Raw genomic sequence first — 25,389 nt, 5'->3', positions numbered from 1 at the left:
TGGGCCGCCTGGGAGGAAAGTGCGTGTGTGCGTGTCTGGTGCACACGTCCGTGGTTGCAGGACCCACTCCGCATTTAAATTACAATTTAAACTGCATCACACGGTGACTAAATTATCATCTTGTTGGTGACTAAATGATCATCTTGCCGTTTGAATAAGATGTTCTTTGCCAAAGTTCCATTTTTTGGGCTGATAAAAAGAGCAATGTCTCTCTGGCACTACGTTTGGACCCTCGAGCTTTCGTGTAATACACCAGTGCAAGCTGGGAGTGCAGGCGCTGAGCACTGCAGTTGAAAAACACGGTGTAATACATCGGGTAACAAAGGTTCCTGAATGGCAAGCCCTGGAGCAGGCCTCCCAGGCTCTCAGATCCATGGGCGAATAGCTCACCCCCTCTGGAATTCTGTGCATTCAACATACATACATGCAAACATACCCTGTTCAGGCGACAGGCTCCCCATTGTGTAAGCCAAGAATGGTAACATTTTAGCTGCAGCCTGTGCTTCGATATATGTCACTGGGGAACATACATTCTCCTCATTGTTTTCCAAAATCTTCAACTTTCCAGTTTTAAAACGTTGGAATGTATGATTCAAGTATCTGGAGTCCATTTTTACCCATTACAATGCCAGGACTACAAGTCCCAGAATGCTGAGAAAAACTGGACTGGGTGTCAGGGACTCTTGAGAACTCTCAGTGACTTTTGTCTTGGTGATGTACACCATGTTGTAGATCTACTTTAAGGGGGCTCTCTTGAGGTTGTGGCCTAAAGTCAATGACACACCTTGGCCTGTTTATAGTTTATGTAGGTACACCCAAAGGCTTTTCAAGCCCAAGACTCTTTGAGTGCAGATCTTCATTATGAAATGGGTTTTTATCAGTGTGTATACATACTACTGATGCAAATATAAACTACAATTCCCAGAAAGCATAGATTTGCAAAATGGTAGCCTAGGACTCTAAACCGGGTACTCGTAGGACATTTGAGTTATCTGGTCACCTTAGCTTACAATTGTTCTCAAGTCTGGAAAGGGCTTTAGACACCATGATTCGGGTCTGGATAAACCCAAGAGGGTTCCCTAAATTGCTTAACCTAACCCTAATGGTGTCAACCAGGACCTTTGAGAAGCAAAGGCAGACACTGTCAAATTTAAACTCAGGGCTGTTCACAGGAAAAGGGTAATAATGACAGACCACATCAAATATGCCAGCTCCAAAAGCTGAAATTAATTTTCTAAATGAGCATTATTGCTCTCTGCTGAGGGGCATTAACAGTGCTTAGTGCCCAATAACACGTGGGTCATGAAGCAATTAGCATCAATCTCCCAAATATCCCCAATACTGGCAAATAACCACACCCACATCTCTAGTTGCTTTGTGTCCCTAGCACTAAATCTAGAATGGAGGCAAATAACATAGCCTTAGAGCCCGACGTAGCAGATTCTATTGGCCATTAAACACCCCTTCCATTCAGCTCAACAAGGGAACAGGTCTTTAATGGCTGGTAGAGCCTGCTATGGAGGGCTCTAAGGCTATTCGAACTCTGCCCTAGAGGGCAGAATGTTCTAATTTGTAAAATCAAAGGCAACTCTGAGCTAGAGGGGGTTTAAATCCCCTTGGTCTCCGAGAGGCTTTTATTCACAGCAACAGCTATGAAATGTAAACATTGGAATGTTGCTCTCCAGGCTTTTACCAGCTATCAGAAGCCTTGAGCACTCGATTGTTTTCAATGGAGCACTCAACATTCCAATGTTCTAATGGAAGCTAATGGCAGCAAACTCGGCAAAACAAATGGTTGAGCCAATCTCAGTAAACACACACATTGTTAATCCGAGTTACTAGCACTATACCCTGTTCCACACAAACCCGAATACCAACCATATGTTTAAACATACTGCTGGCCAAGCCTTTTTGAAGAAGGGCATGTTTGCGGCCGCTCAGCGATGGCAAAGGTCTTCCAACCACATACTACACACACAGCTGTTTTCACGATTAACGGAAATGTCCCTTGGTTTTTCCAGCAGCCATCATGCCCTTATTGTGACCTCTGTCACTGGAGCTACAGCCTCAAGTGCATTGCCAGCCACTCCTGGGTGGACAATACACTGGCATAGTCACATGTTACGTGTGGGCTAGAAATGCCACTGTGCGGGTAGTGCTGCAGCCCTTGGAATTATACAGGCCTCATGTTACTCATTTATACAGCTCACATTTCTACATTATTTGTGTTAGTTAACTTGATGATGCTGGTCGTGCAGCTATCCGAAGGATGAACAAGCGCTAGGTTGCTTCAGCAGGGTTCCACCCCCATATAAATGTAGGTAAAATAAGGTGTCAATGTGGATCAGTGTTGCCAGGACAGTTTCCTTTCAGTTCTGGGCTTTCCATTAACAATCCAGTGCATTCTGGGAGTTGTAGTCTTATTTTAGTTCTGGTCTGTTCAGGCTAGGGCGCTCGACCTCGGACCTGGAGAACTGGGTTCGAGTCTCGGTAACAACGCCAAAACCTCCTGTGTTTCTGGGCAAATCACTTAATCTCCCTGTGCCTAAAAATGAATGTGTGTCCTCATGTAACGTAACTAGTGCTATGTAAAGCGCTCTGATACCCGATTCGGTTCGGGTCTAGTTCGCGCATATAAAACTCTGAAAAAAAAAAAGTTCTGCTGAATATTATTTTTATAGTTTATAAGGGATTGGTAGACCTATTCTGGTCTTTTTCCAGAAATGCTGTTATTTTTTCATATCCTGAATTAGTAAGTACTTTTCTCATATGTACTGTAGTCATCTTACACCTTACTTACTTACTTACTTACTTACTTACTTACTGTGGAGTAGTGTGGCTCACTGGTTAGAGGCGGCAGGCCTGAGAGCAGAAGTCAGCCTGGGACCAGGGTTCAATTCCCGACGCGGCAGGGTCGTGGACCTTGGTCAGCGGACTTGATAATTCTTGATAATTCTTGCTTCGGTGCTTACTCTAATCAGGGGTTCCACTCGGCAACTCTGGGCATTAGCTTGCCTAATCTCCACAACGGCCCCACCAATTCCGGGGATGCCTGGCTCCACCTTGGGGACTCCCAGCAAGGGACCATCCCACAGGGAAAGCCAGGACGGGTTCCCCAGAGTTATACAGCGCCGGGACGCCCCGTTGCTGGGGCAGCTGTGCGCTTTACAAGTATACTACATTTACATTTACATTTACTTTCATTTAGCAGTACCATGCATTATATTCCATGGCGCTTTGTAAGGGCACACAGGACTGCCTGCACTGCCCTGACCTTTTTGAAGCTATAAGACTCGATGGAATTCGTGACCTGTCAGGTTGTATATTTTACCTGCTCTGGTGTTCCCCTTTCTTTTTTTGATCCAGTTATCACAAAGAAAATTAAATATTCTCTATTTTGGCAATTCTTTCAACAGAATTCTGTGTCCGTGCTCTAAAAATGAAAACGTCCTGATGATGACTGGTTAATTGTTTATAGGGCGAAACGCTGTCAACATGTAGACCACGACTTCTTAGTCTAGTATAGATTGGTTAGAGCAGCTGAAGCTCATTTCGGTCCAATGTGCTTTTGATGTTTCGCCTACTTTTAGTTATCTGTAGGCAAAAGCCTCACGTGGGCCATACCAAAAACGTGCGGTAGGCTCAGCGCTCACTCTCGGCTTATGCTATGTTGGCATTATTGTCATTCATACTTTATTGCTCTTAGTCAATGGTATGCCTTTCTCTTCTTGTGTTCATCCCTCCCCTGGAGCATAGCATCTTTAGCAACTTTTTAACTGGCTGACTTGTATCTTTCCGTATATCAAGAGAGAGAGAGAGGACTAGTGAGGGCTTCATGAACACCTACTAGGTGCCTGCTGACAAAATACAGTTCAGAGTCCTACTTAGGTCACCCTTGGCTAGTCCTTGTTGATACCACATGGCTTGTATCTTTCACAGCTCACATTTAGGGAACTACTTTTCTCTTCTAGCACTCCCTGAGAGTGCATGTGTTTTCCAGCTCTTTTTCAAATGTGCTGCTTACCCTCAGATACCTACCACTGCACACCTTGTTGCTCCCCTTTCTCACCATGTGATCTCTCCCTCGAGTTTTGCCCTTCCTGTTACATACCCTCCTTCACCCTACATGTTCCCTGGTACTCCCTTCTCCCCACCTCATCTTTAATTTTAATTTAATGCTCCTATGTGCATTGTGCTCCTCGTCCTCTCTGAGTTGTTTTTCTCCACCTTCTCTTTCATTCCTCCCCACCCCTCATGGTACTTAAAAACGTCTTTTTACATTTTTGGGAGGACCTGCCAGCTCCTATTGGCTGTCAAGTCCTCCCCCTTTCACAAATGTGCTTTTAAAGAAGTGCAAATTCTTTCTTTAATTTACTGCTGCAAGTGACGTCCCCATCTTGCATCTTTAAAAAAGGCCTACCTTATTCAGTAGCTGCATACGTGCATAATGACGCACCTGTGCACACCATCATGCATGCACACGCTTACTGAATGACGTGGCTGCATACCCGCATGCCTCTTATGCGTTCATGCAGGTGTTGTGTTATCTAATCATGTCTTTTTTTGCGGTTTCAGCAAAATGTATTTTGCTTAAAAAGCATGGCAAAAACCAGTTGGTCGCAAAGGCAAGATATGTGGGCTTTGCCAATACTTGTTTTCTATAATGGGATTATACCATTTTTGTGTAAATACATATGTTGGCGTATTGTTCAGTCTAGTCTTTACTGTGTGATCACTTTGAGCGCTTGTGTATATTTGTGATATCTATGGACGTAAAGATTTATTTGCATCTGAAACTGTCTGCATTTACGCCTGGAAGAAATTCGCTAAAGGATTCCTAACATGGCTGAATGGTTTTACTACTGCACATTTCCCTGCCGTAGTAAAACACACAAAGGGGTAGGAAGTTCGGGCCATATGTATCATGCCCAAATATTTAGGCATTTGCGAACGCATTTTCGCAAAATGGTATGTATCACTCAAATCTGCATGCAAAATAAGGAATCGCAAAATTTGCAATTCCTTATTTTGCGATTGCATTTAAGGAATCGCAAATTTTGTAAGTGCTTTCTCGATACGGAACTAGGTCTTTCATATGGAGGAAAAAAAATAAATACTTCTGCAGAGTAGGCTATCTTCCCTCTGTGCATACAACTATGCTATGCAGATCTATGCACAAGAGGAAAAAGAGCCAGTTATTACACTACTTTTCCAGTACCATGCCTGGAAGTTTGCTCATGTTACAGCCTTTCAGATACACTACTGGTGAAGTTTGCAAATTACCAATAGAAATAAATCTGCACTCGGAAAGGTATTCCTACTTATAGGTGCGGATGTACTACTTTCTTTGTGCATTAGCCCCTTGTGTTTTTTAATCTAAATTATCCCACAGATGTACAGTGGGCTTAGATCCTGCACATTGCTTGTCCTTTGTGTGTATCATGATCAGTGCTGAGCACCGGAAACCACCGGCTCAAATAAAGCACTGTATGGTGATTAAAAATTAGCCTTGTTTCCCTATGAAGAGTGCTGGTGCCCGTCAACCACAACAGTCAGCACAAATTGTGTACTGCCTCGTGCTCAGGTGCCTGGTGTCCTAACACGTTTGACGCTCATGAGGAGCTCAGCTCGTCATAACAGCCGCAGAACGCCCTCGCGGGGATAATTCCCTTCCTGTGCGGGGCGTTCCATTGAGTGGGCGGAGTTGTGACGAGCTCACCTCGTCATGAGCACAGCTCCACTGTGCAGCGTGACGAACTCAGCTCGTCACGAGCACCGCGGCGCCGCGCACGGCCCCCCTCCTCCACGCACCGCGGAGGAATTAGCCCCGCGTGGAAGGGGTTAAGAAGGCGCTATGCATCAAGCACACATACACATTTCCATTCTTCGGCCAATCCCTTCAGAGTGCACAATCTCGGGGTTTTAAGAGTTTCTTTCTGAGTAGAGCACTTTTCCTCCAATCAGTATCTCTAGGGGCTCTGCCTTCCTGGCAGGCTTTTTATCCTCTGACCCTCTCTCCTCTGTTTCAGGGCAGTGTGCACCTGAGGGGCAGAGCGGGTCTCCTCCCACCTGCACTGCGGCGATGCTGAAACACTCTCAATCCACTTCACTGCACCTTGTCACACCTGACACCCGACCACTAACTTTCCTACAGTCAGAGAATCACACCATCTGAAATAGCAATCACAATAGGGACAGTTTCTGCAGCACTTCACTGGGTTCAAGACATTGTCAAAAGTTGTTGCACCTGCCACATGCTACACACCACACGTGTATACACTTCCATTCAGAAACTCATCTTCTTCATGTGATACAGGAGTGGCATTAAACAACTGCCTCCTCTGATTTCTCCCAAGAAACCCCGTGTACTGCTAATCCCATATGTTCCTGCTTATGCCATGCCATAAAAGTGTATACCAAATATGCAAATTAGCAGAGTGTAACATGCTATTTATTGAGAGTCTTGTGACTCTCTTGAGACCCTTAATCTAAGCCACAACTCTTTCCCACAGTCAAAAACGATAATCAAAATTGCATGTTATGTATTTTATATGTTACTTGGGTATTTTGGTGCGGCTGGAAAAAACCACTTGCTTTTCAGACAGGAAAATGTTTATTGAAAACGGTAATGGCTATACTGCCTCCTACTGTTTAATCCTGTCATCTTCATCCACCAACTTCAGGAAAACCCTCCAGCTCTCAATCTAAATAAAATACATACAACATGCCAATCTCCACACCCATCCATGACAAAACCTTCACCTCAGATACAAAAATGTTTTGGGCATCCACCCGCTCTGCTCCACCACTCTCAAGAAAGGCCAATCTTAAAAAAATATATATTATATCCAGCCACCAATCACTAACCCTTTAGGAGTGCCCTCAGCTCTCCTGGCCTGACTTAAAAAAAAATACTTGGTGTTCTGACCCCTTCCCATCCATCCTCAACAATATCCTCCCCTCACACTTACGTAACATAAACAATTCACTACTTGGTGCCTTGACACCTTCGCACACCATCCTCTACACAGTCCCTCCCCATCCAGACGTAAAGCCATGCTCTCAGCAGTCACATTGAAAGCATGCAGCCAGTGCCTCATTCACTTAGTACAGCCTCCATGTTCCTGTCAGTGTGCCTCAGTGCCAACCTGCATCTAACATGATCATAGTGGGTGATGTCACCAGAGAGCCACCCGCATTCCATCCCCTCCCTTGTGCAGGGCCTGACTGGTGAACCAAAAGCAGCCCTGGCAGATATACTCAAACCAGAGCTGTTCTCTCTCTTTCCATCCTTCCATCGTCTTTAACCTTCTGTCATCTCTCTCTCTCTCTTCTCCCTCTCTTATTGCTTTCTCTGTACCTCCCCCCCTCACTCCCTCTCTTTCTTAAAGCCTCCTACTGCTTGTAACCTCAGGGAGCTGGGTAAAGTTACAGAAGAACCAGGAACAGCCCGGGGCTTTCAAAACCAGCCTCCAAAGTCGCCAGCCCACTGGGAAAATGCCTGGCGGAATAAAAGGCCTGTCCGGCCGTACCCCTGTGTCTTTTGAGACTCGAACGAGGTGGCGGATCAGCCCCATTCCAAGATGGGCTTATGGGCCTGGTGTTTCGCAGCTCTGATGCAGTACAGGGAAAATAAAAACTCAGTTTTTTGCTGCTGTGACATCAGAGCACTTAATAACAGGGTTTTGAAAACCACATGCACTTAAGCCACAAACAGCACCGTCATAACTATGAATTACGGAAGCTTATCCATAGGTATTACACACGCAACTATATACGCACTTTGTCAGAACGTGCTGCAAAAGTTGTGAAAATTCTTGATTTATTCCAGTGGGAGTTAAACTCACTTCAAAGGATATTTCATTTTTTGAATAAAGCTCTGGGAAATGTTTAAATTAATTTTGTGAATATCTTTTTTCAAAGCTGCCCAATGAATACTGAAAAGATCTGCAGCATGTCTAATTGTTATAATGAAGATCTGCTGATGAGAATATTTTGGTTAGAGAATTAACAAAGTGTGTGTGATTCATTGCAATGCTGGTCGGTTTTCTGGTTTATCAAAAGAAATATTTTGAACACAGACGGGTGTGCAAATTTGAAGTCGCTCGGTTTTTTGCCAACTTAGGGAACTTAATAAAGTTGGAGAAGTTAAAAAAGGGTTCTTAAATGCTGCAAACCCTGAGAGAAGATACTGGTGAGGGCAAAGTTGGCAAACTCTCCAACTTTGCTAAGTTGTGAAATTGTCACACACCCTGCGCCAGTGATTAACTTAGAGTAAAATATGTGCAGGGCCCTGTATTTTCCTTAGGTCCTACAGCTGCATGCCGGGGTTGGTTGATGCCAAGTCAAACTTGTCTTGGTTCCACCATATGCATATAAAATCCTGCAAACCTACCTTTTGCGGCAATAGTCTCACCTGTGAGCAAGTTGACAAACTTTCCAACTTTTCAACATTGTGAAACTGGAAACCTCACACCAGTGGCAGCCCACACAGATAAAGACTGGTGAGGCGGGTGGAGGGGGCACAGGGTGAAGAGTGGGCCGGTGGGAATCACGTAGGGAGAGAGCACGACGGGGGGTTTAATAATAATTTTTTTAAAACACAAGGCTTACCTAGTTCTGCCGGCTGCTTCGCGCTCCTCTGTTCCCGATCCCAGCAGTCCCTGGGACCGCAACAGACTTTCCATCGAATTCCTGCGTTACCATCAAGCACGAAAGCAATGTGGAGAAAGGCCTGGGTAAGCTGGACTAATGTTCGCTCAGGGAAAGGGAGTCTGTGCTGTTTCTCCAACCTGACTGTGCAATGCATCTGTGTTGGAGAAATCTAAGTGCGCATGTCAGTTTGGTCGGATTAGACGGCCGGTCAAGCAGACATGCGCACTAAAAAGTGCACATCTACCACTCCTCCTCCCCCTCCCATAGCCAGTCCTGCCCATCCCTGCACATGTTGGCTCATCGCCATCAGCTGAAAAAAAAAACAATAGTAAAATTGCCGCTGCTTCACACACACTCTTTGCCAGATAGGGGTAGAACCCATATGAGGGCCTTTGTGAGTGATGCAAGCTGTCTTGAAGTGTTCTCTAGATGTTGAGAAGCCAGAGTTTTCAAGTTAAAAAAGAGGCAACATGCTCAAAGTGAGGACCTGCCCTGGCAGTCCGGGCTGGACTGTTCCCATGAGGAGCAGGGTCAAGACTGATTTGCATTTGGCTGGGTCCAAACTGAGGTGGCATTGTGGGAAAAAATTATGGATTGGAATGCGGCCAGAGTGATTGGCAGTGGCTGAGGGTAATTCAAGCATTCCATCCATCACTCTGATTTTGTTTGCATTTGCCACCCTAGCTTTTGGGAAGGCAGAGTTGTGAAGTTAGAAAAGGGGCAGCAGGCTCAAAGGTCTTCAGGCAGCCAACAACTGGGTGGCCACATGTAATACAGCCTAGAGCAGGGCTCGGTGAACTTTAAAAAAGTTAGAAGAGAATTCCTGTAATCCACTCTAGATCGAAGTAGTGCCTGGACCAGAGTCTTTAAGTCCTGACCCGACATGAAGTGCCAGATGCCACAGGGCAGTTTCGAAGGTTCGCGTACACGCTTGGCCAGGGCACGAATCTGTCTTTGTAAATTAAGTATCTTTGCTGCGGATGAAACCAGGGATTTTGCATTGTCCACCACAGCCAGTGTACAATCCAGGTGAGTACATTACTGGATTGGCCTCCTTACCTTTTATAAAGGGAGAAATGAGACCCACAGACTATTTTTAATAGTAATAGGTTGCCTAATGTGGCTAATTTATGGTGTGTGGAACTATGGTGCTAGGTCACCTTCCACGCTATACAACTTCATAATGTCAGTAAATTGAGTAGCATTTAATTAGGTAATAGTAGCAGCTTCTATTTACAGTACTTAGAACTGTGCTATATCAAAGTGCATTATTTTTATTTGCGTTCTAGAGGAGGATTATTTTGTTAGCAAACATATTTTCCATTGCACCATTTTTAGCAGATCTTATATTACTGGGAAGTTAGCTCAGCCTGCAGAAATTGTTGTGCAACGTAAATATTACAGGTTCAGAGCCTTATTGGTTCGCTCAGTCTCCCATCCTTCTGATGATGGTAGCAGGAGTATGACAAATTGAGCGACTCAGCACCTGTTAATACGGCGCTTTCAACCTTGCATTACAAATAGGGCTCCAGTTTTATGTTTTTTTGGGGTTTTTAATCATTTCAATCTGTATTTATTTATATTTATTTTTGGGCCATCTTATTGATATTTATCCATATTTATTTTGTATTTTGAGAATAAATGGAGCCGTAAAAAGATATATTTGCACATTTATTAAATTCTGGGACGTGCACTCATACATGGATGCCTGTCACATTTTAGCAAATTAAACAGCCACATATAGCAAAGCACTACACTCACAGGTACATATTAGCATTATACTACAAATATGCAGTAACATATGCCTGTGTTTAAGAAAATCTCATCCTTTTTTTTTTAACTCTCCATACTCCCCATCTGCTCAGCTGTTGCTTGGAATTAATGAAAGATAGCATAGAGTCTCTCACAAGAAGAACTATTTCCAGTATATTTTGCTTTTAAAAATAGTATTTATCTGTAAAAAAACTGAAAACCGGTAACCTTAATTATAAAGCGCTATATGCAGAGACGCCATTATATATACAGCGCTAGCCAGCGAGCACTCTTCCACTAGCATTTTTCCAGCACTCTCAGCTCCTGACAATTGTCTGAATGTCACAGCGGCCCTGTTAATTCAGTTGTCAGGGCCCCCTCTCGCCCCCACCCTGATGCTTCAGGGGGAGTCCTGGGAACTGCAAACGATAAATAAATTCATTCCCAGGCCTTATCTAAGGTGAATACCCGGAGAGCTGCACACGTCTGCCTACATAATTTGGTTTTAGAAATCAAATCTCTGCCAAGTATGAAATCAGTTTTGTGGTCTAGTGACTTCAGAATGCCTCTGCATTTGATTTAGAGTGGCATCTTTCTCTCACTATCCCTGCTCCTCCACCCAACACCTCTCTCTGCCCCTCCCCCCCAGGGCTGGCATGCATCCTATCCTCACTGTATTGTATGTGAATTCGTTTTTCAAGTTTCAATGTCAGCAGGTGATTGATGGTGAATGGTGTATTAGACAAAAATAAATGTTGCATGGCTCCAAAAAGGGCTGATCGACCCTACCTGTTTTATCAATCGTAATTGAAAAGGCCTACATTAAAAGGCTACATCCTTTTAAACCCATGTGATAGGTTGATATGCATTGTACTGTGACTAGGAATGTATGCACTTGTGAGCATGCGATTTTGCACCAGTAAGGGCACCAACCGGCAAGTGGAAAGCGACATTTGCACCAACTCAAAATGCCATTATTCAGGTGGTGCAAATGTAAGCTCAAAAGTTCTTAATCATTGGTGAGAAATTCCTGGGTCAGTCAGTGCCTGGGTGTATGTTAGAGCAATACTCTCCGAAGCAGGGCCGGCTTTAGAACTGTTGGTACCAGTAAGGTAATGAGACTTGAGGGGACCCCCCCCTGTTCAGAACATATGGAGGGTCCCCCCTCCGGAATCACACAGGAGCTCTCAGGTCAGGGTACTGTGCTGAGGCGGCCCCCTGGAACGCCGCTGGTTGGCGCCCAGTACGACAATCATATTTGGCGCCCTCCCACATGACCACAGTGGTTAATTTGAGCCGCTGGTTTCCGGTGCCCGGCACTGGCACTTAATCGTCAACACTGGTGCTCATAGCACAAACTCAACCCAAGGTTTTGGAGCATTTTTCATCTTTTCATGAGCACCAGTTAAAGCCACATTTATTTTTTCTAGGCACGGGGAGATTTAGTGCTCTGCCCAGAATCACAGGATGTTGAGCCTACGCCGAGACTCTAACCTGGTTCCCCAGCTTCAAAGTCGGCCGAACTGCCCATTACGCAACATACTCTTCCCACCTGTAGAGCTTCATGGTTAGTTGTTGGTTCTGTTATAGGCGGCGCTAATAGGAGCAATGGGCTAGTGCAAGCTGCCTCCTGACGAGAGCCCCGGCAGTTATTTTTTCATTATTTTGCCTGAATTGGGTCTATTGGCATGTATGCGGTATATGATCACACGTAGGGCTCTCGGTTTTATGGTATTTAAAAATATATATATATTTCCATCTGTATTTATGCATATTTATTTTTTGTCCATTTAATGGTATTTATCCATTTTTTTGTGTTTAGTGACAGATGAGGTGATAACTCATATACTTCTGCATTTATTTCACTGATAATAAGGCACTCATACATTGAGCCCTGTCAGCAGATTACCCAGCCAAAAACAATAAAATAATAAATCCACATGAAAAAATTTGCATAATAGCTCAAATGCATGTTGAGATGTGCAGTAATGTAAGCAAACCTCATTCAGATTTGTACCTCCCCATGCTGCCAATATGTACTGCTTTTGGCCTGAAAGTCATTAATCTCAGCATGGAGAGTCAGTCAAAAGAAGCCAAATTATCTGTATTACTCCCCTTTTAAATATAAATACAGGCAGGAAACACAATGTTTTCTGTCTGTATTCATCTGTAAAAATCAGTAAAAATGGAAAACACAGAGCCTTAATCTTGCGCCATTGTTCCTCGTGGTAGCAGTCTTTCCTCTGAGTACCCACTGGTGCCTTATGGCTGTAGTCCTCTGAGAGTAATAAATGGCTTCTCTTTCTTCCGCAAGGGCTGCTCCCTTCTTTTCAGATCTAAAATGCAATATTTTGTATGTATAGAGCAGGGCCGGACTGAGAGCCAAAACCGGCCCTGGGGGTGCGACCGAGCTCTTTGCCGGGCCGGTTTTCGGCCGATTTTGTTACAGAGCCGATTTTGCAGCTATGCTGCAAAAACGGCCCTGTAACAAAAACGGCCCTCAGGGCCCAAAACCGGCCCCCACCCTTGCGGCGCACCAGGGGATTGCCCGGTGCCCGCAACCGCCAGTCCGGGCCTGGTATAGAGTATTTGTAAAGCATAAACCTAGCCAAAAAGGCAGGAAAGCAAGGAACAGGGTCAAAGGTAAGCGTTGAGTCACCAAGTGGTGCAGCTCCAACCTGAATGGCTCAGGAAGCTCCATAGCCCGCCTCCCAAGAGGGCGTGTCCAGTACGCGCACGACGAGCAAGGATAACGTCCCATGAGCCTCTTCCAGCCGCGAGGCCTCAATAGGACTCTCAAGAGGACTCCTTTAACCGCTGAAGGGAGCAAGGACGTGGTAGGGTGTGGTGGAGTTGGGGTGGTTGGATGATGGTGGACAAAGAGAGCATTCATGCAGTAAGGGACATTTTCACTCAAATGTGTATGCAGGGTCCAGACGGTACTGATTGTGCGCAAGATTTGCTGCTTTATTAAAAGGCAGCGTAGCAAACAGATGGCAATGCGTGCTTTTTAACGAATGCTAGAGATGAGCCTCGGGCAAACTCCCTTTATTCTGTTCTAAATTAATGAGTGGTACAATGCTGCAATGTGGCTGTGTTTTTCTTAAATTGTTATTTATATATTTTCAATAACATTAATTAAATCTGGGACAAACATCCTACACGCCAATGCTTTATGGAGATTTCTTTTGCACTCAATTCTTTAAAGGGAGGCCAGATATTTTCAAATATATATGTAATGTTCCCCTCTTTTGTACAATGGCTGCATAAGAGCACATACACCAAATCCGACATTCAGTGCTAGGAACTTCACTACTCTGAAAACAGTTCCTTTTCCTTATGATATTTTTTCTTCCTCGTTTTGAACACTGTCTAGATCGCTATGTAGGGATAAATTGTCACGTATGGTTTCACAGGTATAGTCACTCTTTTGAGGTTGTATTAAGACTCAAAATTTGTCAGCCATGTTTTTGAGCCTCTAAAGCTTGGAGATAAGTCGATCTTAGGTGTAGTATTGACAACGCCCTAATTTTTCTTGATTTATCGCGTGTGTTAGGTACAATCTAACCATATCATCTTGCTTCCCCGTGCTAAGAAATGTTGGCTGTGACTGCCTCAGTGCTCTGGGTTGTGTCATTTCTTACCTCTCCCACTCAGGCCAAATTTTCCCTCTCTTTAAATCAGGTTTAAAAGTCAGCATTCTTTTGAGGACCTCGGGGATCAATATTATTCCCTTTCCTATTCAAGATCGATTTAGCACCCCCAGCCCAAACATTTGGAATCTATGGGCTCCTGTTTTACGTGTATTCTGACGATTTACAATTAATCTTTAAACTTCAGCAGGTTTTTTTTTTGCAGTGATCACTAGAAATTGCTTTCATATGTTAAAATCTCCCATTTGGCCTGAAGTTATGGGCCTCTGTTCTAAGCCCTCAAAGGGTGAATTTATTTAGACTTTAATCTTTATTTAGTACATTATCTTCAGTGTTAATAATATGGGTTTTTAGGAACTCATAGGTACAAGCAAAACTCTGGTATTTATTAATAATTGCCAACGTACCCCAATTGTTCTGGTAATAATTCAATCCTATCTTGACTATGGCAATGCCTGCCATCTGGGGCTTCCAGATCAATTTTTTAAGCGCTTGAAGCGCATACAAAGCACAGCTGCCTATTTGATCACGGGTTCTTCCAGGAGTGAACATATCTCTTCTGTCCTCAAACAAATACCCTGGAGAAGGGGATTGTATTTAAGGCTATGATTGACACTGATCGGCTAATCTATAGCTACGCCCCTCACTTTCTGTCCTGTAAATTCAATAACCGTGTGCTGCTTCGGCTCCTTCCTTCTCATTGGCCTTTTCTGTTGGACATCCACAAAACTCGGACCAAAGCTTTCAGAGGTAACACGTTTTTATCTAACAACACCAAAGGGGTAGAAAAGACTCCAAAAATAATTTTTAGCATCTTAGTCTTGACACTATTCAATTTGAGTGAGTTGTGGGACATCCACCCTTCCATCCCGACCAAGCCGTCACATACTCAGCCGCTGGAGTTGGATGAAATTTAGTCGATTTTGCAAAAGTTGGGCGTCTTCTGAATTGGCCAGCGTAACGAAGCCAAAGGAATGTATCAGGCCACAAAGAAAGGGATCTTGATGTAAATATTAAAAATAGTTTTTAACAGGGCAGAACCCTGAGTCACCTCCACATGAAAGAGAGCCACTCATAGAGCGAAAATGAGGTAGCAAAACGGCTTGGATCTTGTGCAAAAGGAGGTAAACGACTATTTCTGTCGGCTTACAGATGGTGAAACAAGATGGAATGGTTGACCAGTTTGAAGGCCGATGGGAAATTAAGGACCAGATGTTCTCCACACAAGCCTGCACCGTGCCAGATGAGCAGGTGGTGTTGGAACACAGTTAAGACTGCCTCCCTGGTCTGGACTGAACACATTTCTCTGTCATTGTATGAGGTCAGGTCAACCGACAGGAAAGACTCGCCCGTCAAGATCTGGGACAAATCACAATGTCAACTAGAGGGCCCACTTTTGAGGGTCAGTAGATAGTTGTTCTCTGAGTTGAGAGCCACTGGAAGGGTCATTAACATGCCACTACTGTTCCTACCCATAGGGAAGCATACTGGTCTTTAATTCTGTGCAGACTCAGAAGTGGGCAACTTATTTCACTGTGTTAAAGTGCCCTGAAGGATATGACCAGAACCAATCAAAATGGTGCTATGCATTTTTAAGGAAATGTAAAGTGAAATGATGTGGGCTTGAAGATTTAGGTGTTGTTCCAAACATGTCCTATTCCATCTGACTGCTGTGCTTCATTTCAATGTTTTTTCAAGAGACGGTGGAAGGGCTTAGAACTAGAACAGCTCATTATTTTGCATCTTAAGAGCAGAAATGGTTGACTTGTATGTTTTTTTCTGTTGACATAGAAGTATGGACATATGAAAATTGTATAGCAGGAATATAATTACAAAGCAACAGTGCGTTGTACAGATGAGACCAATACATTGCAGAAAGGCAGGGGGTGTAGAACATACAGCGGTACATATGGGTACACGTGGTGGGACAAGTAGGAAGAGAAAAGGTGGTAAAGGAAGGAAGAACGGGCAGGTCTCAGCTGAGCCAGAAGAGGGACATAAAAGCTCAGGCAAGAGGCGATAGAGAGGACAGCAACAGCAAGCCGGACATGTGCAGGTGTCAACTGGGTCACTCCGATGACACCATGGACTCTCACTTTATTTAAACTTTCTTTTGGCTTTGATTGTCTCAATGGACTTTGATCTGATGTCGATTGAAACTCTTTTCCTAGTTAGAACTTGGTCTATCTATCGATCGATCTATCTATCTATCTATCTATCTATCTATCTATCTATCTATCTATCTATCTATCTATCTATCTATCTCTCTCTATCTATCTCTATCTATCTATCTATCTATCTATCTATCTATCTATCTATCTATCTATCTATCTATCTATCTATCTATCTATCTATCTATCTATCTATCTATCTATCTATCTATCTATCTATCTATCCATCTATCCATCTATCTATTGATCAATTTCATAAAACTCTGGTCTGTGCACACAGTGAGGTTAGACCTTAGGATTTATAATAAATTAATTGCAGTTTGGACCAGTGCCCCTGATAAGCAACGCTCCCGCCACCAGGTCGCAGTCCCTTTGAGGGAATACTACATCTGCTGGTACAAACGCCTTCTGTCGCGCCACGCTACGCCATATTAATTTTCCACGTTGAGCCTGCTATATTAAAACAAATGTAGCTTTTTATTCTCAAGTCACTCCTAATGTAGGTCGTTTTTATTTATCGGGTTCGAGCACGACAGTCCACCAGCATTAACATTCCGCTTAGTCGGCCACAACTCGCCACTGCGGTGTCGGGCGGTTAACCCCGTCCATCTCCTGCCTTCGCGCCTTGAAAACCAATAAGGCTGAATCCATTGGTGGAGCCCTCAGCAGTGGGATTATGGCCTGTCAGTTAGGTAAACATCCTCCCATATCAGTATTGGCAGGATTGTGAGACTCCAGGAATAATTACCTGAATTTCTATTCCAATCTGAGATTAATTCCTCCCAGCGCCAGGCCTGACCTTGAAAAAGCGTAGCCCTCTCGCTGTGTGGGGAGGTGGTAAGATACTGCATCGCACCCCCCCGCTTCCTCGAAGCCACCAGAGCTGCAATGACTTTGCAGTGTGCACCATTATATGCTAGCATCTTGAGGTGTCATTCCCTCTTCTGAGGGCAGTAACAGTTTCTATTGAGGTGGGAGGGCAAGTAATAGACATTAGTGCCCTACAGCACATACTTGAAGCACTTGTCCCTTCCACCTCACACCACATGTGCTGACAAGTCCCCATCCACTTCATATCCCTGATGTACACTTTAATTACGCTTAGGATGGTTAAGAATGCAGACAACTGCAGATAATGGCATCATTCTAAAACTTAGAATTGACTGGTACAATCTCAGAATTTCCATAGTAAAATAAAAGTGAATGATGGGTTTGGCGCACAGAGCTAATGTGGTTTGCGGAACACGTGTGCACACAGTTTCCTATACACTATTCCAGGCACGTGTATGCAAATGATTTTTACACATATTTACAAAGCCTCTGACATATATCACAATGCATGTGTCCTACAAGCCAAAAAGCGCTTCAAAATCTCATCAAGATCCAAATAACAGACTAACATGTCCACCACGCAAATTAATTTCATATTTACCTATACTAATTCACCACCAATCCTTTTTGGGTTCTGGAGTAGCTTGCTACTCACTGAAAAAGCTCTTTGAAGCCTTATCAGGGGTAGTAAAGCGCTATATAAATGCAATTCAATTACTCGTGGGGATTAGAAGAGCTATTTTGGACACTATCAATGCAGCTCTTAAGTCTTTCCCAATAAAATAATATTTGGTGTATATTTTTGGCTCCTAGGAAATGATTCCATAGAAATGCATGAGGGACTCTTTTGCATGGAGAAAGTACGCTTTGTCCTCACGGTGTGTGTAGCGTTCAATTTTGTATCTCCTTTATGCCTTCGAAACTGAAAGCAACCCCCTTTTCCATGCATTGGCAGGGAACATTATGTTATATTATTTCTATTTGTATATCGAGCTAATCACCCATGAAGGTCTCCAGGTGCTGCGCAGGCGGGTAGGTGTCTGTCCCTCAAGTGAGATTACTACAAAAACAGATCTTCAGCTTCTTATGAAACTCAGGAAGTGATGAGGAGGATATGATGTGATGTGGGAGGTTGTTCCATGCTTTGGAGAGAGGTATGAGAAGGTGCGACCACCGACTTTGATAATAAAAGTTCGGGGTACATAGGCTAGTGAGAGTCAAGGTGATCGAAGCTGCCTGCGAGGTTGGTGGTAGTGAATGCGGATGTTGAGGTAGGTGGGGCCTATGTTGTGTAGTGCTTTGTATCCTTGTGTGAGGAGTTTGAATTGAGTGTGTTTGTGTACAGGGAGCCAGTGAAGTTCCTTGAGGTGTGGGGTGGTGCAGGTGCAGTCAAATAGGTTGAGGATGAGTCTTGCTGTAGCATTTTGGATGGTTTTGAGCCTGTTTAGAAGCTGTGTGGTGATTCCTGCATAGTGTGCGTTGCTGTAGTGTATCTCAGTATTCACTGGTGGCCACTTGAAGTTTTTTCGCAGCAGCTTCAGAATTTGGAAGCAGTTGGAGGTTATTGCGTTTAGCTGGACTGGCATATCAAGCTTGTCTTCTAGGATGATTCCTAAGTTTCTGGCTTGAGCGATGCGGGTGGTGTGGAGCCAAGGTCTGCCGGCAACCAGGTGAAATCCCAAGCGAAGGTTTTTCTTCTGAAAATCACCACTTCAGTTTAGTCTCAGTTGAGCTTGAGGCAGTTTGATCCCATCCAGGTGGCTACAGTGGTCATGCAGGTGACACATTTGTTTTTTGTGTTAGAAGTCTTGTCCGTCAGGGAGAGTATCCATTGGGTGTTGTCTGATTAGGTAAATATGTTGATGCTGTGCGATCTGGTGAGGTCGGCCAGTGGGGTTATGTAGATGTTGAATAAGGTTGAACTGAGAGATGATCCTTCGAGGACTCCACAGATGAAGTTCTTAGCTTGCGATGTTTAGGGTGGCATGCTGACCTTTTGTGTTCTTCCTGTGAGGAAGGAGTATTTGCAATTGAGGGCAGGTCCTTGGATGCCCATTTCATGGCTTTTTCTGATCAGTAGGATGGGGGCTATTATTTCCCCCCAAGTCTAGGATCATCCTGAAGCCATTGTAGCTGCGAGGGCAGCCTCGGTTCTGTGGTTCCATCTGATGCCTGATTGTGTGGTGTCTAGGAGTTGGTATATATTAAGGTAGTAGGCGAGTTGCTTGTTGATGACTTTCTCCATGACCTTGTCTGGGAGGGGTCAAAGGCAGATCGGGTGGTAGTTTGCTAGCTGGGTGGACTCTGATCAAGGTTTCGTTAGAATTGTGTTGACCGCTGCATGTTTCCACGCCTCTGGGAACGTTGCGGTGGTGATGAAGGTGCTCAGGATGCGCGCGAGTACCTCGCTAAGTGATGAGTCACCCATGTTGTAGATGTGGAGGGGGATGCGGGGTCCTTCGGTGCCCCGGAGTCGGCAGTTCCCATGATGATGGCTGTTTCTTCCATGGTGATTCTTGGCTGGCGTGCTTCTTAGGTTTTTAGTGGGTAGACTGGAGGTAAGGCTGTGGGGGTCCGGTTGGGGGTCGAAGTTGTAAATGGTTTTGGTTTTGTTGTTCGAAAATTCCATAGGTCTTGTGAGGGGGTGATGCTCTTTGTGGTGGAAGCTGTTGTGGTGAAGTCTTTGACGATCGTGGGGTTTGAGCGTGCAGTTTTTTTGTTGGTGTTTCCTCGTGTAGGGTTGGTGTTCTGTGTTTACCGTTTGCAAAATCGGAATGGGAGCAGAAATTTAATTTCCAAAAAGTAATGAAGCAATTAAACAATAACACGCACAGTTAATGAATCATAAATCCGCGCTTGAACCGTTGAATGGCCATTCTGCAAAGAAAACAATTGATGTGTGTGTGTGTGCTTGAACCGATCTGAGTGTAATGCCCTCTTCATGCCTTCGCACAGTTAAAATGTAATTACTTCGCTGTGTTTGCGGCGCTGCTTGATTTGAATCCAGCACTCGGCAGTTGTGATCTAATTTGTAGTGCGGCGTTTTTGCACCATCAGCACGTTTACTATTGACGCGTCCCTCGGTGACGTGCTCAGCGTTTGTCAGAGGAGCCTGCATCCGACTTGCTTCTAATAATCCAGAACTTTGGGGGTGGGGAGATGCGAGAGGGGGAGGGGAACCTGCAAAGTTGTGAATTATCATTGGTCATTACAACCAGTGCTTGAAATGGAAAAATATAAGTGCAGGTACTCTGTACCAGAGTACCTGCTTGTTTTTGAGAAGTGCTGGTACTCTCCAATTAAAAGTATAGCATTTCTCTTGAGAAGTGCCAGTACTCTCCCTCCCAAAATAAAAAAGTGCTGGTACTCCGTACCGGACAGTACCGGCCCATTTAAAGCACTGATTACAACCCCTGACTATTCTAGGCTGGCCACATGGTTGACGTTTAACTAACATCGCTTTGCATGCTGGGATCTTTGTGCCAATGCTTACAATGATAAAAGTGCAGCTACACGTCACAGAATGCAGCAGGCTTTTGAGGACAAAGCCATGACCGGTTGAAGATGTCACTTCTGACATGAGGCTACCTGAGAGCTATTTGTTACCACAGTGAGGATGCCATTAGGTTAACAGATAGGAGGCACACGCTTGTTTGTGAGAAATTAGTATTTAAACATTGGCAACTTCTTGCGAAATAAACTAGGGCTTTTACAGCACACCACTTGTCATTACCCCCAGGTCCCTACGTCCTCGACACCTTCCTAACTAATGAGATGATACTATCTCTGTCAGAAAAAAGAAAAGGAAGGAATGCTGGACCTACCCTCCCCCTCCCGCCGGGAGTACATAAGGGTACATGTCCCAGCATTCCCCCTGTTTCTTTTTTCTGTCATTCTGACAGGGATTGCTGGGGCGCGAGGAGCTTGGGATAGGCTCCTGCGCCGAACTTACCTCCGCTGGGGCTTCGTTGTCCTCGGCGGCTTGGATGTCCTCTCCCTCCCTGCTGGGCTTGGGGGGAGTGGCGCGGGCTGCGTCTGACGCTCCTCTGGGCCGCGCGTGGATGTTGGACCGCGTGGGCCCCGCGTCTGCCCGATGGCCGCCCCTCCTGCCTGCCGGGCTTGTTAGGGGGCGCGGCCGCCTTCGCGTCTTTGGTTGGCTGGGTTGGGTGTGCCTTCCTGTCATGGCGCTGCCTGACTTCCGGTATGGACGTAGTCAGGCGCTTCTGTCCGGTCGTTTTTTCTGCTGGTATAAACGAGGGCAGCTGGTGAGTACCGCGTAGCGGTTTTTCCTTCGTTGTGCTGTTTGCATTTGATACTGCAGCCTGTGTTGTTCCTCTGCTGTACAGGATGGGGAAAAGTTCGAGGAAGAGGCATCACAGGGAGAGGTCCTCTTCTTCTTCTTCTTCCAGTGACTCACGTTCTCCTTCTCCTGCCCGGTCCAGACGCCGTGGTAGAGGTGGGGATGCGCGCTTGAAGCGCTTGATCAGGGAGACCCTTTCAGAGATGGGTTCTGGTGGTGCAGGTCGCAAGGCTCATGCTGCGGATTCCGGTTCTTCTGCTTCTTCTGCTGACGAGTCGGCTTTGACTGGGGACTCTATGCTGAAGGGGAAGTATATAGACAAGGACGCTCTTCCTGGTATCCTGAAGCACGTGAAGCAGAATATGGGCTTTGCTGATGACGCTGTTCCCAGTACTTCGGGCGGTTCTTTGCTCCGCCAGTTCCAGAGTTCTGCCACGGTGGATGTTCCTGTTCATCCCTTTATTAAGGATGTCCTGAAGAGGGAGTGGGCTGATCCAGATCGCATTCTGGTTCCACGCTTTATGGCCCGTCTTTACCCCCTCCGGGATATGGCTACGGATCTTCCTGATTCGATCCCCATTGACTCCTTTGTTGCAAGTTTGGTGGGTCGCACTTCCTTGTCTGAGGACGCTGTGCTGAAGGACCCTGTGGATAAGAAGGCTGACGGGGCTCTGAGGAAGGTTTATTCTGGCTCTCATCTGGCCTTGAGAGCCGGGGTTTATGGTACTTATTTGTCGCAGTCTCTGCTGGCGGACATTAAGTCTCTTTACCAGTCGATGGACGATGCCACGGACTGTTCGAGTCTTCTTGAACACATTGAGCGACAGGTTGAACTTATGTCCGATGTGTCCTTTGATGTGGTGCGCGCTGCTGCTCTTTCTGGTGGGGCCTGTGTGGCGGCTCGTCGCAGTCTTGTTCTTAAGGACTGGAAGACTGACTCTGCGCAGAAGGCTTGTGCCTTGCGTTTGCCCTTTCAGGGTTCTATGCTGTTTGGGGGGGAGTTGGAGTCCAAACTGCACAAGCTGTTTAAAGAGAAGAAGCATTCCTCTTCTTTTAAGGGTTCTGCTTCTGCTGCTGCTTCTTCTGCCCCCTATAAGTCTAAATCTTTCTTTCGGCCTTCCTTTCGTGGGAAGTTTGGGAAGGGCCGAGGGAAGTTTTCTTCTGGCGGTGGTCGGGACCGTAAGGCTAGGTCTCCTCCTCCCCCGAAGCCTCGCTCCTGACTCATTGGCTGTGGTTCCTGGGTTGTTGGTAGGAGGGCGGCTGCACTTCTTCCTGGATGCCTGGGTTCAGTCATGTTCAGACGTTTGGGTGTTGGATGTTCTGCGGGAGGGTTACGAGGTGGAGTTTTCTGTTCCCCCTCCAGATTCCGGCCTCCGCCCGACTCCCTGGCCTGCTTGCCGGTCCAAGAGGGCCCACCTAGTCCAAGGGGTGAAGGATCTTCTTCGGATGGGGGCTGTTCAGGCAGTTCCTCCTTCGGAGGAGGGGTCGGGATTCTATTCCCTGATTTTTCTGGTGCCCAAGAATACCGGGGGTTTCCGCCTGGTCATGGATTTGAGGGTCATGAACCAGGGGGTGTTGCGGATTCCCTTCCGCATGGAGACCTTGCAGCGGATTATTCCTTTGGTGCTACCGGGTCACTTCATGTGTACCCTGGATCTGCAGGACGCCTATTACCATGTTCCGGTGCATCCCAGGTCCCGTCGCTTCCTGAGATTTTGTGTTCAGGGGTGCCACTTTCAGTTCAGGGTTTTGCCCTTCGGCCTTCGCTCTGCCCCGAGGGTCTTTACGAAAGTTGTCGCCCCCTTGGTTGCCTGGCTTCATCTCCGGGGGGTGATGGTGTATCCCTATTTAGACGATTGGTTGATCCATGCTCCTTCTCGGGTCCTGTTGTTGGAGGCGAGAGAGTTGGTGTGCGCGGAGTTACGGCGGCACGGTTTTCTGATCAATCTGCCGAAGTGCCAGCTGACTCCTTCCCAGGATCTGGTGTTCATTGGGGCTCGGTTTCGCACAGACCTCAACCGTGTGTTCCTGCCGGATCCTCGGGTTGTGTCCCTGTTGTCCCTTGCTCGAAGGTTCCGAGCGGGGGGTTCCTTTCGGGTGCGCCTCTGGTTGCGTCTTATGGGTCTGATGGCAGCGACTGTCTTTACGGTGGCTTGGGCTCGTTTTCACCTCCGCCCCTTGTGGAGTTACCTTCTGTCTCTCTGGGATCCGTTGTCCCGCGATTGGGAATGTCTTGTGCCCGTGTCTCCTGTGGTCCTGCCTGCTCTGCTTTGGTGGTCGGATCCGGTCCATCTGTCTCAGGGGCTCCCCTTGCAGCCAGCTCCGTCGCTGGTCTTGACGACGGATGCCAGCGCTTTGGGGTGGGGGGCGACCTTGGGATCTCGGTCCCTTCAGGGTCGTTGGTCCCGACTGGAGAGTCGCAGGTCTTCCAACTGGCGGGAGTTGACGGCTGTGTCCCGTGCCGTGATGGGTTTTCGGGCGTGTTTGCTGGGCAGGAACGTCCTGGTGAGGTCGGACAATATGGTGTCGGTGGCCTATCTCAACCATCAGGGGGGGGTCCGTTCGGCTTCCTTGAACGCAGTGGTGGTTCCCTTGTTTTGTTGGGCGGAGGGTCATCTGCTGTCTCTGGCTGCGATTCATATCAAGGGGGTGGACAATTGTGCGGCGGATGTCCTGAGTCGCTGCTTTCCGGCACCTCTGGAGTTGTCTCTCACCCGGGTTGCGTTTCGGCTTGTGTGCGGGAGGTTTGGGCTTCCCTTTCTGGACCTCTTTGCCTCCCGGCTGAATGCGCAGCTTCCCCGCTTCTGCTCCAGGTTTCGGCAGGAGGGTTGTTGGGGGGTGGATGCCCTGTCGGTTCCCTGGCCTTCCCGCCTGCTCTATGCCTTTCCCCCTCTGGCTCTGATTCCCAGGTTTCTGTCCCGTCTGTGTCTGGAGGATCGGGAGGTGGTTGTGGTTCTGCCCTTTTGGCCTCGGAGGTCTTGGTTTCCGACGGTTCGTCTTCTGGCTGTGCGGGGCCCTTGGTTTCTCCCTCTTTCCCCGTCTCCCTTGAGGTCCTCCCATCCCCTGTCTCTTCTCCGCTTGCGGCTGTCGGTGTGGAGGTTGAGAGGCAGGGGTGGCGGCGGCGTGGGTTCCCGGAACATTTAGCTGTTGCCATTCAGGGTTCCCGTAGACCTTCTACTCTCCTGTCCTATGATCGACACTGGGGTAATTTCAGTCGTTGGTGTTCGACCTTGGACCTTTCCCCTTTGCACTGTTCTTTGCAGGCTGTGCTTCAGTTTTTGTGGGAGGGTTTTGAGAAGGGTTGGGCTGTGTCCACCTTGCGTGCCCAGTGGGCGGCTGTCCGGGCTTTTCGTTCCCCGTGGGGGAATCTGTCTGATGATGAGGACTTGGTCTCCAGGCTGCTCCGTGGTTTTTCTCTTTCTCGTCCAGTTTCCCGGCCTTCTTTTCCCCTGTGGGATTTGCCCTTGGTCCTGCGGGCCTTGGTTGCTCCTCCTTTTGAGCCATTGTCGGAGGTGGATTTGAAGTTTGTGACCTTGAAGGTTGTGTTCTTGGTGGCCATCACGTCTGCCCGGCGCCTTGGCGAGTTGGGGGCCTTGATGTCTCGGGAACCTTTCCTGTCCTTTTCGGAGGGCGGGGTGGTGCTCCGCCTTGATTCCTCCTTCGTGCCTAAGGTCGCTTCTCAGTTTCACCGGTCCCAGGAGTTGGTCTTGCCTGCGTTGGGTTCTGTTCTGGATTCCCCGGGGGGTACCTGTTGGTCCTTGTTGGATGTGTGCCGGGCTTTGCGTGTTTATCTTGAGCGCACGGCGGCTATTCGGTTGACTGACTCCCTGTTTGTCTCCTTTGGGGCTGCTTCCCGTGGGCGTAAGGCTTCGTCTGTGTCCATTGGTCGCTGGCTGAAGCAGGTCATTTCCTTGGCCTATTCTCTTTCTGGGGCCCCTCCTCCTGTGGGTGTTCAGGGTCGTTCTACGAGGGGGGTGGCGGCCTCCTGGGCTGAGGTCCGGGGTGTCCCTCTTTCTGAGATTTGTAG

Source organism: Lissotriton helveticus, chromosome 4_2, assembly GCF_964261635.1.
Source record: "Lissotriton helveticus chromosome 4_2, aLisHel1.1, whole genome shotgun sequence".
NCBI lineage: Eukaryota > Metazoa > Chordata > Amphibia > Caudata > Salamandridae > Lissotriton > Lissotriton helveticus.
The sequence above is the reverse complement of the archived record's forward strand: the minus strand, read 5'-3'. Positions refer to the sequence as shown.